The sequence below is a fragment of the Phoxinus phoxinus genome (genome assembly GCF_949152265.1).
Source record: "Phoxinus phoxinus genome assembly, chromosome: 25".
Lineage (NCBI taxonomy): Eukaryota > Metazoa > Chordata > Actinopteri > Cypriniformes > Leuciscidae > Phoxinus > Phoxinus phoxinus.
Genome location: NC_136900.1, coordinates 16,616,540 through 16,634,127, shown reverse-complemented (window position 1 = coordinate 16,634,127; position 17,588 = coordinate 16,616,540). Strand labels below are relative to the sequence as shown.

Here is a 17,588-nt window from a genome sequence, read left to right as displayed (position 1 = left end):
ATAAGAAACGAGTTACAATGTGATGAAATATATACCGTACAAATTTAAGTAACCCTTTCATAATCCAAATGTGAACATATTTTGGTTAACTTCAGAATATTCTTTTGCATGTAAACCCAGTCAGGCTGACATATGATGCAATCGTGAGAATGACTAACATACGGGGGACACACACACAGTGATTACGTTTTATGTATTTGATCTAATTTGATTTGTCATTTTGAATTAAAAGGGCTTAACAATGAAACAATTGTTGGAGTAAACGAGTGGTATGATGTATGTTTGACATAAAATTTTTTTTAGAAACAATGTAAATTTGATTACCACAAGAAATCATGCAAAAAAATTGAAACTGATGTCCATGTTTTCTATTAGGTAGTAGGTAGGTAGTAAGAATGCCACTCTTTGTACTTTACTTTTTACTCATTTACATAGTTAATAGAGAAGTAGTACATTTAATATGTAGCAGATGAATATATGACCATTAAACAAACCAATGTTTGTGACAAATAACGCAAAAAAAATAAAATATAAAAAACCCCAGCATGTTACAACACTCCCCAGTCTACTTTATTCTGAACTTTTTCAGCAAACCCCTCACCGATTACTGATCTTTAAAGAACACGTTTAGAATTATGTGATTTTAACTGTCATTATTAACTTAGCATGACAGGAATAATACTATCTGCAAACTAGGAGTACACTGTAAAAAATTCTGCTGTGATTTTACAGTAAATTACTGGCTACTAATTGCATTACTTTCACAGTAATTTACAGTAAGAAAATTTAATGTAAATTACAGCAAAATGACAGTTGTGTACAGTGATTTCACAGTTAATGATATCACATCATTACTGTAATTTCACAGTGCATAACTGTATAAATATAGTTATCAGCTGTAACTTGAACAGTAATTTATTGTGTTTCAGCTGTAAAAGTAATGCAATTAGTAGCCAGTAATTAACTGTAAACTTACAATTTAATACAGTAATGCAATATGATGACATAAAAGTAGTAAAAAAAAAGATTAAACAATAGTTTCCACAATTGATTTTATTTTCAATAAAATTGTTACAATATAACAAACGTTGCAAGAGTCGTTGCATAACAGCGGGCAAGAGTAGGCAACGAGATGGCAGTCCAAAAAACACAGCCAGAGCTAAATAACAAAAAAATAGGTAGAAGTGAAGGTCTTGACCAGAAGGGCAGTCCAACATATTCAGTGGCGATATGGCAAGTAAAAACGGAGAGCCAAACAATGACCGGAGCAAATGAAAAAAGTAATACCATCAAAACAAAACAAATAACATAGGAACCCAAGACCCAACAGATGAGGCGAACCTAGATGAGGCGAAAATCTGGTCTATGGTATCCAGACTGCCTTTCAGCGTGAATAAAATCCACCCCAACTGCTCGCCAATTTCAGATCCCTCCATTTTCACATCGCTGAAGATTCTCCTCTCACTGAAGACACGTCCAGTCAAGACGTCCCAAAGTCTGCACAGTGGGTTGTGATGTAGCTGGTTCTTCCTGAACAAAATGAAGAATCAGTATTAGAAAAGAGAAGTAAATTGATTCAATTTATACTCCCAATGACAAGCTAAAATCTTACTTAAAGGGATAGTTCACCTAGAACTGAAAATTCTGTCATTTACTCGCCCTCAAGTTGTTCCAAACTGGTTTGAGTTTTTCTTTATTTGAGCAAAAAATATATTTTGAGAATTGAAAATGAAACAGTTGATGGGCCCTATTGACTTCCATAGTAAAAAAAAAAAAAAAAATATATATATATATATATACTATGGAAGTCAATGTGGCCCCATCAGCTGTTTAATTTTTTGGGTGAACTACACATCCTGCAACATCTCGTTTGGCATCCATGTAATGTGCTTCTATAATGTATTTCAGCTTCAACACATTGGACAATTTTGCTTAAAGGGTTAGTTTACACAAAAATAACAATTATTTTGTTAATTACTCACCCTCATGTACATTCACACCTATAAGACCTTTGTTCATCTTCGGAACACAAATGAAGATATTTTTAATGATATTCTGAGAGCTTTCTGACCTTCCATTGGGAGCAATGCAACTAACACATTCAAGGCCCAGAACGATTGGAAAGACATCATTGAAGTAATCCATGTGACTGCAGTGGTTTAACCAATTTTATGAAGCGATGCGGGTGCTTTGTTTTTGCAACAACGAGGAGGAGCACTACGACGCACGCATATTGTGTTGACTCGAGACTGGGTGTTGTTCCGTGAATGTGCTTTAGATAATATAATTTTGTAAACAGAGGTAAATTATGGTTTTAAATTATAAATTGAGGTTAAACTACTGGAGTCACATGGATTACTTTAATGGTGTCGTTACTACCTTTCTGGGGCTTGAATATATTAGTTGCGTAGGCTACCAATGGAGGAACAGAAAGCTCTTGGAGTTCATTAAAAATATCTTAATTTGTGTCCCGAAGATGAACGCAGTTCTTACAGGTTTGGAACGGCACGAGGGTGCATAATTAAGGACAGCATTTTTTCTTTTTTTGCTGAACTATACCTTTAAGGAATCCTGGAAACACCTTAAATCAGCATGTATTCGCCAATTTTCTGGAAGAACTGAAATGCAGATAAGAAAACTGAAACAGTTTCACAAAAACAAAACAAAAACTTTCTGCATTTTTACATTTTCCATAAAAAGAAAAGAAAAGCAGTTTTGAATTATTCACTTGAAGCTTCATATAAAATACTCAGAAAAGTAAAATGTTAGCTGCAGCCCTATTTTACAGTGCAAAGTATGGTAATAAAAGCATAAAAGCACTTTTATGAAATAAGCTTGTTCCCACATTTGACAAATTGTGTTTACACAAATATATTGCTTTAACTTTAGCATCATTTAAAGGGTTAGTTCACCCAAAAATTAAAATTCTGTCAGTAATTACTCTCCCTCATGTTGTTCCAACCCCGCAAGACTTTCGTTCATGTACACAAACGAAGATATTTTTGATGAAATCTGAGAGCTGGATCACTCTTCCATAGGCTTCTTAAGGGATTGAAACTTGCCGGCCCAGAAAGTTATTAAAGACATTGTTAAAATAGTCCAAGTGACTACAGTGGCTCAACCATATGATTATCAAGCGACGAGAATACTTTTTGTGCGCAAAAAAAATTAACGACATTATTCCACTATTCATTATGTTCTCCGTGGGCCTGAGTGTGTTCACGTAGTGTAACTGCTCAGTGCGTCTGTGTTGCACATCACACGCGTCACACACATGACCAGCGCCGGCCAATATGAGCCTATGTGGTGACGTGCAACACAGACGCGTTACGTGAACCCACTCGAGGCTAGGGCTGGGCGATAAAACGATAACGATAATTATCGCAATATAATTTCTCGATAAAACGATATCAGGAGTTCGATAAATGTTCGATAATGTTTTTGCGCCAAAAGCGGAACGAATCTCATTTGAACCGCGCGCCACACGGACCGTTTATCCGCTCGGCTCAAAGTCCAAACGGCAGCGTGAGCGCGAGCTCACTCGAGCAGACGCGTTTACTCTGATCGGCCTCGATCACTAGATCCAGTGAGAGCGCTTGAATTCAGCGAGGAACACAAATGTCTCAGTGATTTAAACCAGTTTAAAGGCAGATGAGACCGCGCTGACGAACAGGAGAAGCACTGTGCGCAGCGATACAGTCAGAAGCTTCTCCGTCGACACATTCCCATCATTTACCACGGATTTAACGTTAACGTTAGCCTAGTAATATTAACTGCATCATGAAATGTGGGATATATATATTGAATTGTATAATATTATTAATGTAGACAATGTATTAAAGGACTAATGGAATATAATTCGTTTTAAATAATGTATTTAGGCTACTGGTTTTCATAAATACCATAAAGTTACATTTTATCTGTGGTTATCATGATGATCTAAATGCATGATGCTGGATGACCAATGGTTAATTTTAATAAAACTAAAGAATATTACATTTTACCAAATAAAAATAATGTTGTTACTTTTTTTTAACAGATGTTACTGTTTTTGTTAATGAACATAAATTGTATAAAGTAAATCTGCATCCTAACTCAAGCTAATACTACTGAAATAAAGATATTTATTTTGTTAAGGAAAAATGACAAATGTTTGAATGTTCTACCTCGGATTTGTGAATGTTCACCTGTTTGGCAAGTGTTTGTCATGATATGTTCTGACAAGAGTAGTTTAAAAACACAACGCTCTGGTTTCTACAGCTTTCACTTAGGAGTACAAATCTGTCTTTAAACTTGAAATAAATAAAGATTTGACATTTATCGATATCGACTGATATAAAAAAAAATATTGTGATATTTTTTTTTGGCCATATCGCCCAGCCCTATGAGGGAGTGTAATTAATGACAGAATTTTAATTTGTGGGTGAACTAACCCTTTAATAGCTTCAATAAACATCTTACTGCAGAACTATATCTAGCTTAACACAGAGACAGTGTTTCGTTAGTCCGCTCTGAAGTTTAGATTGCTTACATTAGATTGACATCCGTTCAAAGTCAAGAGCTCCCTGATCAGTGTGCAGACTTGCTGGTTTATGTGTCCTCTCTGCCTCTGCCATCTCTGGGTTGATGCCCAAGAAGCACCTATAAACAAAAAGACAGAAGAAAGCTGTTAGTTTTATTCAAGTGGGATGAAAAAGGTGTCAGTCCCAGTCACCACCTTTAGTGGGTCACTGGATTTACAGTACAAAGCTAAACTAAAGTTAGCTCAGTTTTAACAAGCTGACATTACTTTGATTTAGTTAAACAGCAAACATTTAAATAACGTTAACAGCAACTGAAAAACATTTTTCCATCACAAACACACAGTCAAAAATAGTCTGGCAACAAAGTAGAGGTGTGTGATTTACCCAGGTCAAGCATTATGCACACAACAACGTGCACGTACTGTTTGCAGAGGATGGAGTAACGTTAAGAGTATGTTGGCCTGTCCATCTCCCTATGTCTGTTTCTGCTTGTAACTGAACGTACTCTTCCTCCTAGAATTAGTTAACGTTATTACCCGTTCAGACAAAATGGCTCCTAATATCTCCAGATGTCGACCTGTTTTTAATGTAGAATAGCACAACTAATCTCCACTAATTCAGTGATAAACATTTAATTTACTATATCTTTTTCACAATAAAAGCATCCAGTTGTTTTGCAACACACTTCATTTTTCTGTTGACGAGACAGACAAATGGCTGCTCCGTTTCACACACAAAGCAGGGGAGAAAATTATGAAGTTCAGCTAACGTTACTAATTTGAGATGAATTTATGAAATTTGAACTGTATTTCAGCATTTATTTGCCCAAATTCACAACACTATAATTGATCTAGTTGATAATAACTGTCATACCCACATATAAGGCCACAGCTTAACTTACCTTATAACTTTATTTCCCGGTGGTCACCATAGAAAAATGCTGTGGGAAAAGAGAACGCTGTTAGAGAAACTAAGAAAAGCATTAAGCAAAAGTAAAAATTTCGACGATGTAACTTTAGCTAACGTGTCTCACAGTTAACCTTACTAACTTAATACGGTACAATTAACGTTAACACTACAACCAACGTCTGTTCATTCAAATTTGCGCGCTCAAACCTAGACGCGAGTCTGCTTCGGCTAAGTTACAAAAACATGACAACAGCACCTACAACAAACGCTAATTTGGTTCATACTTTTAAATAACATGCACTATCATATAAAAAAACAGCCACCAAAATGACAAAGTTTGATATTTTAAACACTTACCGGCCGCTGAATCCATCGAGTGAGACCACGGAGGAGATGAGAGCTCAGATGACGCAGTTGCAGCGCGAAAAAGACGGAATTCACAGTAGTTTCTTGTAATAGTCCCGCCTTGCATTATTTTCACAATAAAAGTCTAAATACGGTATTATATTGTGAAATATCACAGTAAAAGCCTGTGAATTGGTAATACTGCAATTTATTGTGAAATATTACAGTTATATGTTGTGAAATCCTGGAAATATTTTACAGTGTAGTACTGTGTAAATAATAAGACTAGACTGTCAAAACCTCTTCCGCCTGCCAGACAATAGTTGAGTAAATTGAAATGTCAACGAGAGAACATTCATAAATGCCTTCTCTCCAGACATTTTGGTGCCTGCTTGTCTGTGGAATGAAATCACATGAAGCCGATATCAAGTGCACATCATTCGTGGAAAACCAATTTATTTATTTTTGCCCAGCCACCAAGCGAAAGCAGTCTTATGTGGAGTACAATAAGTTCTGAAGATGAAGTTTTTGTTAATTTTTATTTTTAACCTGTGCAGGACAGAATATTGTATTTTCTCAGCATTTACAGGGACAGCTTGAAAGAATGTTTATGTCTTATAATATGGGATGTGTGGTAAACAACTTTCCCTTTTTACAGTTCCTGAATAAATGCCCTATTAAAGTTTTAGAACAACAGCTGTGAAGAATGTTAGCTTAACAACCAGATAGCTTTAAAGTTAGTTTACCCTCCATATGTGTTGTCAACCATGTTAAAACAGTGGGACATAAAAGGAATCAGTGGATTCAAACGTACACATGTTAGTCGGTTGACAGTGACTTATCTATTAGCACTTCCACTATAAGAAAGTACATAGCAGTGGTTTAATAGTAGCTATAGCAACAACTGTCTCTGCCTGTAAAAAAAACTTAAAGGAATAGTTCATCCATTAATGAAAATTCCAACACCATTTACTTAGCCTACCATCATCATCATTTAGGACTTGTAGGACTTTATTTCTTCCTTGCATGTTCCTGCTGCTCTTTTTCATACATTTTTTTGTGTGTGTTCCAAGTAGGAAAGTCACAAAGGTTTCTTACCACCCCTTCCCTCTTGTTCTTGCACTTTCTTTTATTCAGCTGAGATTAAAGCAGGTCACTTTGACTTCCTATCACCCAAGTGTCTGCAGGACCTTTTTAACATCTTCAAACAGACAAGGGCTGTCGAATGGCTTCTCACCCCTGACCCCTTTGATGACGCCTGACAGCATTTTATTATATAGCAAGCTCATGTTAAACTGCTGCTGTCTTATCCACAGGCTTCAGGAATGCATAGGCATAGAGCTTGTATTTTCCTGGCAACTGTACCCTGTCTGAAATATGAGTGTTCATCAGGAATACATTCACATTAATGCATTTGGTAGATGTTTTTTTTCCAAAGTGACTTCCAGTACATTTTATTCAAGCCATATATTATTATACTATTATCAATTATCAATGCATTCCTTGGGAATCTTTCCATTGTTAGCGCCATGCTCTACTGCTTGAGTAACAGGAATTCTAGGTTGGGGCAAGTTGTCACCTACTGTATGTTTTAAAAGTTGTAATATTATACAATATAATAACAATATACGTTTTCCAAAACAGTGGTTTGACATATCACTAATTTACTAATAAGATTTCAGAATGATCATGGTTCAGAAACCGATCTGTTTAGCTTGTGTTCTGTGTATTAACAGATTGTTAAACTAACAATGTATTATAAAGCAGAAACACACGCTGGAGTTTTTATTACCCATGCAAACAGAATAGTGAAGAAAACAGATGTTCGAGAGGATATGCTACAGCTATAGGCGCACCCAAACATGTTTGAAGCATAAGCCCCTTGTTAGATTAAATTTGATTAAATCAAAACAATCCCAAGTGGATTAGCATTAGCAATAGGACTAACACTTATAGAAGCTTCCGAATTGGCTAATAAAGGTGCTCATTTGCTTGCACCAATTGAATTTAAGAGGTGCCACCTCATGAGTATCAAAGTTCTTTCAGAGCTCACAAGTTATATGATTGTATGAACATGAAGTGTGTCCTTGTTCGTTGAAGACACACCCACACCCCAAACTTGTTTACCCCTCATGACCTTTTTTTCCCCAACCCAGTCTGTCCTTGTGAAAAATGTTCCCAGATTCTTTGGTAAATCAGGTCCTCATGGAGAAATAATACTTTGCAGAGTTTGACAGGGCCCTCACATCTGTGCTCTTTCGCACTATGAACGTGCAAGAGGTCATTTAGTCGATGTGCTAACCAATTTGTATGGTTTGATGCATGTCCCTTATGTGCATACTTGTCAGCAACAATAAGATACTCATTGTAAGATGTACTCAATCAAAAAAAACAGGCTGAGGACTTGTTAATTGGATTTTTAAAAATCCAGTTCTGGAATATATGAAAAGCCTCTTCTTGTTTGAAATGAAGGAATGAATTTGAAACTTATTTCATGCTTGCATGTTTAGAGCAAGTCATAGGAATCTTCCAGTTCGTTTGCTACGCGAGTCATATAATCTATTGGTGTATTTTTGTGAAATACACAAATCAGCATAAAAAAATGATATATAAACAATAAATAGAAAGTAATACACAATGTAATGGTTATACAATTTAAAGTGAACCCTGGGTATTAAAACTTGTATGGCTTAATATAACATAAATGATGTCTCTTACTGAAATATGTTGTAGAAAACAGATTTATGTTATTTAAAAAATTCACATTGTTTTATACATATTTTGGACAATGGGGGGGGGGGCTTATTTTAGGTGCGCAGTACATTCTGCATTGATGACGTCAAATGGTTGCACTTGCACTCATTGAGCTATATTGTTGATATTTTTTTTACTGCAACAACTAGGAAAATAAAATACTGATGCGATGCTACATTGTTGGGAGTCCCTAAAGGTGGTGGGAATGCGTTCCCCCAAGAATCTTTTCGTTCTCTAGCAAAGATATTTGTGTTCCCTCGCAAAACTTTTGCATTCCCCCGCAAAGATATTTGTGTTCCCTCGAAAAAACTGTTGTGAGCTCAGACAGACACTTCCTGTTTAATGTACCGCTGGCAATGTTTCAAACAGCTCTGTACGTTAACAATGGAGTGTTTCATAGGCTCAAATATAAAGAAATGCACTTCAGTGAGAAGTTCAGTAAAGTTGGCAATATATTCAAAGATAAAACTTGTGAGCTAAACATTGTTAAAACACAAATGACAACTATTTACAATCATAGTAACATAGACAACGATCTACAACCCAATTTTCCTCAAAACAAGATTTATAATTAGGGCCCAAGCCCTGAAAGGGCGCAGAGCCCTATTGTTCTTCTAAGGGTTTTTTGTTTTTCTTCTTCTTCTTCTTCTTCTTCTTCTTCTTCTTCTTCTTTATAATAAATTTTTTTTCAAGGTTTTTGCCACTTTTGGGGGCCTTAACGTGCTCAAAAACTCTTGAAACTTTGCACAAATGTCAGAACCCGCGGCCATTACAGCCGGACTGAAGCTGGTACCCGGGCGTGGCAGGGGGGCTCGACAGCGCCCCCTGGAACGGGGTCCGAAAACTTGGTCCATAAATCAAACACGCTTGCATGAAATAATATGAAACTCGGTACACTTATAGATCTCATCGGTTCATATATACTTCATGCTCTGACTTTTTACCCCAGCCCAACAGGAAGTCGGCTATTTGGCGTAGTTTAAAAAACACATGCAATGGAATTTAAAATACTCCTCCTAGACGATTCAAACAATCAACACGAAACTCGGTGTGCATGAAGTCAAGACATGGAGGATGAAAAGTTGCGAGGGGATTTTTGATATCTCGAACGGTTTGGCCGTGGTGAGGAAACAAATTTATGGCGAATATTGGAAACAGGAAGTGTGTTATAACATCCTCATACATTAATTGATCTTGATGAAACTTCAGCAGTGTGTTCGTTGTAAGAGGGCGATCACATGGATGTGACTATTGTGAGTCAAAGTTATAGCGCCACCAACTGGCAGCAGGAAGTGTGTCACTTTCGAAATGCTTTGAAATCACCCTCTTATTTTTACCCGATTTGCTTCAAACTTCATCTGTATAATGTAAACACACGACAGATGTAGACCTGTGAAAGGATTATTGATATCTTTAATACTGTCGCCATGGCAACGCTTTAAACTTTTATATTCTTTTTGGATGCATTTGAGGCTCTTAACATGCTTCAAATTACATGAAACTCAACATGCATTTGACATTTATTGTGTAATAGACATGTGCGAAGTTTCAGAAACGGGCGTGGTAAGGGGCTCAGTAGCGCCACCTTTAGTCAAAAATGGGGTATTAGTTTTACCTACAGTAACCAAACTCGGTACGTATATTCTTCTCTTCGATCCGGACAACTTTCTAATTTACAGTCATTAGCTCCGACCAACAGGAAGTCAGATATTTTGGTTTGAATGTGTACTGTTTGGAGCATTTTCCCTCTGCCCCTCTGTGTGTGTGAGTGTGTGTGTGTGAGAGGAGGGGGGCTAGTTTAGTTTAACCATTTCTCTGCTGTGTGCAAAATCTCTGGCACTTTTGAGGGCCTTAACATGCTCGAAAACTCTTGAAATTTTGCACACAGGTCAGAACCCGCGGCCATTAGAGCCGGACTGAAGCTGGTACCCGGGCGTGGCAGGGGGGCTCGACAGCGCCCCCTGGAATGGGATTCGAACACTTGTCCGTATATCAAACACGCTTGCATGAATTAATATGAAACTCGGTACACATATAGATTTAATCGGGCCGAACAACTTTCCCTGGGTCAAGTTTTACGCCAGCCCAACAGGAAGTCGGCTATTACGGGTTGATTGGAGAACGCTTGCTCTCGCATTTGAAACACTTCTCCTAGAGAATTCATCCAATGACCACGAAACTCGGTCAGCATGAAGTCAAGACATGGAAGATGATAAATTGCCAGGGGATTTTTGATATCTCGAACGGTTTGGCCGTGGCGAGGAAACAAATTTATGATTAAAAAAGGATGCATAAAGTGTGTTATAACTTAGTTATAGTTTTACCTACAGTAACCAAACTCGGTACGTATATTCTTCTCTTCGATCCGGACAACTTTCTAATTTACAGTCATTAGCTCCGACCAACAGGAAGTCAGATATTGTGGTTTGAATGTGTATTTTCTCTCTCTCTGTCTCTCTGCCATTCTGTGTGTGTGTCTGTCTGTGTGGGGAGGGGAGGGGAGGGGAGGGGAGGGGGGATGTGTGTGTGTGTGTGTGTGTGATTTTGGTTGGGTGACAGTTGTAGGTTACAGTTTGACAAGAGTTTATAGTTTAATAAAAGCACAATGTTGTGTTTCATTGTGAGTGTACACAAATATAAGGAAACACTTTGCATTTTGAATGATGGTCTGTATGAACAAAATGACGGAGTATGTTTTTATGTCTCCATTGTTCGATCGAGCCTCACACACACACACACACACACACACACACACACACACACACACACACACACACACACACACACACACACACACACACACACACACACACACACACACACACACACACACACACACACACACAGCATTCCAGCATTGCAATCTTGACATCGCAGCATGTTCATTATAGCCTTAATAAAATATAATAATAAAATAGTCAACCTTACATATAACAATTACACTGCTCTGTTTAAATAGTCATTTGTACAGTTTGTGCCGTTCATAGTAAGCACCGCTCCACTGTGATGTTTCCAAGCACATTTTTGCGCATTTGAAGAGGATAATTTTTCTATATTGGAACGTGAGTGTACAAAGTGTACAAAGTACAAAGCCTATAAAAAGAATAGTTTAGCATCCAAAAATGTTAATAATATATATAATAATATATATGTTAAAAATAGGGGGAAAAAAGAATTTACATAATATATAATATATATATATATATATATATATATATATATATATATATATATATATATATATATATATATATATATATATATAATTAAAGCTGCAAGCAGCGATGGAGGGCCCAAGCCGGTGGCACCGCCACCCGGTGCCTTTAGTTCCACTAAAGGCACCAGGGTGGCGGTGCCACCGGCTTGGGCCCGCAATCGCTGCTTGCAGCTTTAATATAAATTGGTCTCTAAGCAGGAGGCTGAGAGACAAGTCCGAATAAGGGACCGTCTGCAAATTGCAAAACCCCTTTGCACATTTTATATTATGAAGAATATTCAATAACTTCACTGTAACACACTGTACTGTCACCAAATTCACACATCACTGCTCCTGCTGGTTATACTACAACACGTTCATAATATGATTATTTATTATGAAACAAAATCAATAACTTCACCGTTATTTGAAAAAATATTTAATAACTTCACACTGTACAGTGTAATGCCATCAAATTCAGTATTATGCAGTATTACTGACGAGGGCAGCCCATAACACATCTGGATTGAGGCAGATTGTCTCAAAGCTTGTGTGTGCTATGATGCATATGATATCTGTGATAGCACAAAAAGCATCTTCTTAGCATGTTTCACTGTGTGTAATGCATTCAGGTGATGTATCAGTCGATTTCTACATGTCAATCATACAATAGTAGTTAGATCCAATAGCAATAGCTACAGAGACATTGAACATCTTCAACGAATTCATCCTCACTAATTTTGCGCTCTGGCTCAAATTGAAAAGATTTTAAAGGGGTGGTATAATGCCCTTTTCACAAGATGTAAAGTAAATCTCTGATGTCCCCACACTCTAAAAAATGCTGGGTTATTTAATCTACCCAACCGCTGGGTTATGAAATGTTTGACCCATTATGGGTTATTTATATGGAATTTGGGTCATTTTGTTCAACTCATGCGTTGAGTCAAAATCCATCAACCCAACATATATATCGTTTGACCCAGCAAGTGGGTTGATTGTGCTTCGAACATCATCAGCAGAGTCCACACACCGAGCGCTCGTCACAGCAGAGAACCTGACTGGTCATCCAGCGAGGCAAATAAATAATAAAAGGTATGTGTACACTACACTGTCAGAAAAAAAGGTACTGTGCAGGTACAATTTTGTTCCTATGGGTACAAAATATATAACTGTACCTTTAAAGGTCCACAATTGGTCCCTAGTGTAATTATGTACCCAAAACGGCTTATAAAGGTACAACATTTTAGGTTTAGATGTAAAAGGTCCATTTTTGTACCTTTTGAAACGTTTTTTTTTACACCACCATATTAAGTTGTTTTTTTTATGTTAAAAATATAACTTGTAGGCCAGGCTACATACAATTATATGTATTTTTTTATCCCCATCACTAACCCAATTAATTTATTACATGAATTATTTTTAATAATTGGTAATGTTTGTTGTAATGTAGGCCTAGTATTCATTTTTGGTTTATATTTTTTTTATCAAATTAATTCACTTTTGAATGTTGCATCAAAAACAGAGTGATTGATGCTGAATTATATTAGGAATACAGTAAAATCGGCAGTGTAAAAATTGCAGTGTTAAAGGTTATTAATTCCCAAAGAGTTAAATTAACAATCAACAATGTTAAAAAACACTCCTCTTCAGTGTAGTTACAAGTGTAATTTTATTTTTTAAATAAAAAAAACGCGCCGAATTGTATTGACTCCGCCCCTCGCTGACTGCTGCCTCGAAAGACGACGACGCCATTTTATCTTCATGCGACCGAGACGGTAGGTTGAATTGCTTTTTTCTTTCTAAAATAAAAAAGTAAATACACTTGTTAACATTTTTGGTAAAATATGGTGGTGAACACATTTAGAAATGATAAACTGCGCGTTTTTGGCAGGATTTAAGGAAGCTCGTCAAGTTCATGAGATGCAGAGATGTAACGTTACAGAAGAATGTGAAGGTTTCTCATGACGATTTGATTTCCTGGATGAAGGTGATTTAACGCTTAAAATACATTTGTATTAGAAATTATATTTGTATTACAAATATATGTTTAGCTCATTTCATTTTGGTTTGTTGACAGCCTTCATGAAAGCCTTCCCGCCTCAGTCGCGCCGAGGCCTCAAACGGTCTTTCGACAAGCCTGGTTGATGAGGAGGTCTGAAACAGCAGCTGCATTTGGGCTTCTTTTTTTCTGCGTAGATGAGAGAATTCTTCAAATGGTAAGTTTATATTCGTTTTGTGTGTATAAAAGTGGCTGTGTTATACATGAACGCGTTAACAATTCCGTTTTTGTGACGCATGCGCATTATTAACAGCTGTAAATTAGCGCAGTGCAAACAACAAATGCACTTTTTTGTAGACTGAGGTGGGGGAGCGTTTAAAAACGTTTTATTCGCCCTGTTTAAGTGAGAATTGCATATCTGTATGTTTGTTCTTAGCACTGAATATCATGTCGTCATATCTGCTCAAGACACAAACATACTAACTTACCATCAAGTTTTTTTTTTTTTTCAAACATTGTGAAAGTGCATTAAAGCTAACCTGTAAATTCATCTGTCTTCCAATTCAAGTTTACAGGTAACATTTGCGTATGTACTGGCAGAGAATACAGGTACTTTAGCTTGAAATCAGTCTTTATCAATTCATACTGCATGTTATTTTGGGATAAATTATGTCCTAACTATTTATCTGTCTGCATTTTATTAATATGAATCTGTATGTTCTGTTCACATTATAAATACCATTAATAAATTATGGGTAAAATAAATTCTAAATGCGTATTAAAATCAAGTTAAATTTAAGATGCTTTATTACTCATTTAACTTATATAAATGTATTCAATAATCAGATTAAATGCATATTTTGAATATAAATAATTTTACACCCATGCTTTATAGACAGCTCTCAGCATAATCGAAATTGAGGGTAATCACAATTATTTTTACCTTATTTACAGCCCCAATTTAAATGATTGCATTACTGAATTTTGGAAATATTAGCCTCAACTGACATATTTTTTTCAATAGATTTGGCCCAGAACCCTCAAGTGTCAAGTAAAGGAAGCTCCTCTCATGAGATTGCTACAGAAACCAAGCAACAGAAATGAATACGAAAGCAACAGAATGCTGAAGATGAATCCAGATTCGTGAGTGTCATTATATTTTATTCTATGTGCAGTACAAATTTTAATACATGAAAAATGTAAACCTAACTGGGCAACCACACAATGCCTTTGTTCAGACCTGAAATGTACATGTGTCTTGGGTGATTGATGTATCTTGATTGTCATAATTCATGATGACGCATCAATCACTATGTCATTGTGTTAATTCAAGATGTTAAAGGGTTAGTTGACACACAAGTGTAAAATTGTTGTAATTTCTCACCCTCATGTCATTCCAAACCCGAAAAGACTTTTGTTCATCTTCGAAACTTAAATGAATATATCAAGAATACTCCACGCAACTCCCACTTTGACGCTTCAAAAGGTTCATAAAGAGATCATAAAACGAACCCATATGAATTGAGCCGTTTAGTCCAAATTTTCTGAAGAAACCTGATTGCTTTGTGATGAATAGATTGAATTTAGACTTTTATTCACATATAAACATTAATCAACCAACATGAACAGAAGAAAAAGAAAATGTGGACTAAACTGCTTGGTTCATGGATTAGTTTTAAGATCTCTTTGTTAACTTTTTGAACCGTCAAAGTGGTAGTTGTGTAGCTGTCAATGGAAGGAAAGAAAGCTGTCAGATTTCATCAAAAATATCTTCATTTGTGTTTCAAAGACTAAAGAAAGTCTTGCGGGTTTGGAACGACATGAGGGTCAGTAAATTACTGAATAAATTTTTTTGGGTGAACTATCCCTTTAATAAAAGAATGTGGCCTAGACCTCATCAGAACAATCGAATCTCAATGCGTCTTGGGTGCGTTTACACCTGTACTTCGAGTTGTTCGCTTGTGCAAGATGAATGTTAATGCCAGGTGTGAACGGTGCTACTCTGCGAATACACAATCATCTGAACAGAATTGTTCCTGAGAGAGATATGGTTGTAATTATGCTATGTAACTGTTTGATTGTTTTTGTTTTGATTTTTGGTTAGAAGACCTCCGCTAAGTTCCTGGAAAGGCTTCTCCCAAGACCTTCAAGGACCTGATTGACTCTGCAGAATCTGCTGTGCAAGATGATGAAACTGATGATTCAGGTTAGACTATAGTTCAGAATAAGATTATCTATACACGTTCATGCATGAATGCATTTTGCTGAAGTTGTCCCATGTTATTTAGAATGGGGCAGCGATCTTGCATCAATTCGTCTCCTGCAAGAGACCTGGAAAGATGTCCTCATATCAAGCTGAACAACACCTTGTCGTCTCCAAAAAGGTAAATTTGGACATCTGTCACACTGCCTATTGTCTGCCTCAAAATATTGCCATTTGTGTTGATTGTATTGTGGAAAGCAAATATAAAGACAGCCAATTGGAGAGCTGACTGAGTGTTATTTTTGTCTTTGGCAGGGACCAGCATACAAGACCACCTTGACTGCATTGACGAGACCACACAGCATACCTGCTCGCGGCCGGTGATGCTGATATGGCAATAAACTCAAATACTACTTCCTGGTCGCTGATGGGACAAAGAGGAACTGTATTCACGAATGCTACAACTGTCGACAAGTAGTTTTCTGCAATCTTGTTCAAATCTACCTGTCATATTTGTTCATGTCTAGGCAAATTAACATGATTTTATGTTTTTTATTGACTTTTTTTCTTTTTCTTGCAACTTCTCATGAATGTGATAATTTGACCTTTACACATCTGGCATATGTTATCAAGGAGCCACTTTGCCTATTTGTTAAATAAACTTTGGATTTATACATCTGTCTGAAGACTCTTTTATGTCTGATCTTGTACATTAACACTATCTAATAGTGTAAATAGTTTTTTACTGTGAATGTTCTAGGTTTGTAGTTTAACAGTTTTAAATGGGTAGTCAATTGCAATTTATTTTCTAAATTGTACTGTAATGTGTTAGACTTAATCTGGCATATGGGTTAATTTTACCCACCATAATATGTAGTTGAATCAACCCATGATTGTAATTAATTTGACCCAGCATTTGGGTACACTATATAACTAATATGTAGTTAAATCAACCCATAATTGTAATTAATTTGACCCAGCATTTGGGTACACTATATAACTAATATGTAGTTAAATCAACCCATAATTGTAATTAGTTTTACCCAGCATTTGGGTAGAATATTTAACTCAACTGGTGGGTTAAATATGACCGACCCATCTTTCTGGGTCAAATTAACTACTGCTGGTCTGGTGCAATATTGCTCCAGCGGTTGGGTTATAAAACAACCCAAGTTGGGTTAATTTTAACCCATCATTTTTAAGAGTGCAGAGTGTGTATGTTAAGTTTTAGCTCAAAATACCCCACAGATATTTTTATATAGCATGTTAAATTTGTCACTTTTTGAGGGTGAGCAAAATCGCCTCGTTGTGTTAATGTCCCTATAAATGCAAATGAGCTGCTGCGCCCAGCCCTGGGTGCGGAGCTTCTAGAGCTCTTGTCCTTTGCAGCTTCAATTACCTCACACAAACATGCACTGAAAATTTCAAAAACGTTTAGCCTTTTATGTTCAAACCGGAGTCAGAAAGATGAATGGTTAGTTGATGAATTTATGTAGCTTATGTGTAGTTATCTTCTAGTCATTGATTAGCATATTCTGTCATGATAATCTATAAATCGTGTTCCCGGGGGCAGGGTTTATGTAAATATTGGGGTTGGTGATGTCACTAACCCGGGAGGAATGTCGTGTAGTCCCTACCAGCCGTTTGTTGTAGTCCTTA

General features: G+C 36.6%; 2 long non-coding RNA genes across 6 annotated transcripts; one reads left to right on the top strand and one right to left on the bottom strand.

Moving 5' to 3' along the window:
* Positions 1 to 1,036: 1,036 nt before the first annotated feature.
* On the bottom strand, positions 1,037 to 5,904 carry LOC306993981. Its single transcript, XR_013796587.1, has 5 exons — positions 5,790 to 5,904; positions 5,425 to 5,463; positions 4,532 to 4,641; positions 2,560 to 2,618; positions 1,037 to 1,530 (listed from the first exon to the last, which is right to left on the bottom strand). It is a non-coding gene; the product is annotated as an uncharacterized lncRNA (long non-coding RNA).
* Positions 5,905 to 13,168: 7,264 nt separating this feature from the next.
* Positions 13,169 to 16,603, top strand: LOC306993683. 5 transcript variants are annotated; one of them, XR_013796511.1, is made up of 8 exons: positions 13,184 to 13,502; positions 13,619 to 13,714; positions 13,805 to 13,943; positions 14,295 to 14,335; positions 14,622 to 14,869; positions 15,831 to 15,932; positions 16,015 to 16,110; positions 16,245 to 16,603. It is a non-coding gene; the product is annotated as an uncharacterized lncRNA (long non-coding RNA). The 5 variants fall into 5 exon arrangements; XR_013796507.1 differs by having other exon boundaries at positions 13,169 to 13,502; positions 13,805 to 14,649; positions 14,751 to 14,869; XR_013796510.1 differs by having other exon boundaries at positions 13,179 to 13,502; positions 14,295 to 14,869.
* Positions 16,604 to 17,588: the final 985 nt, after the last annotated feature.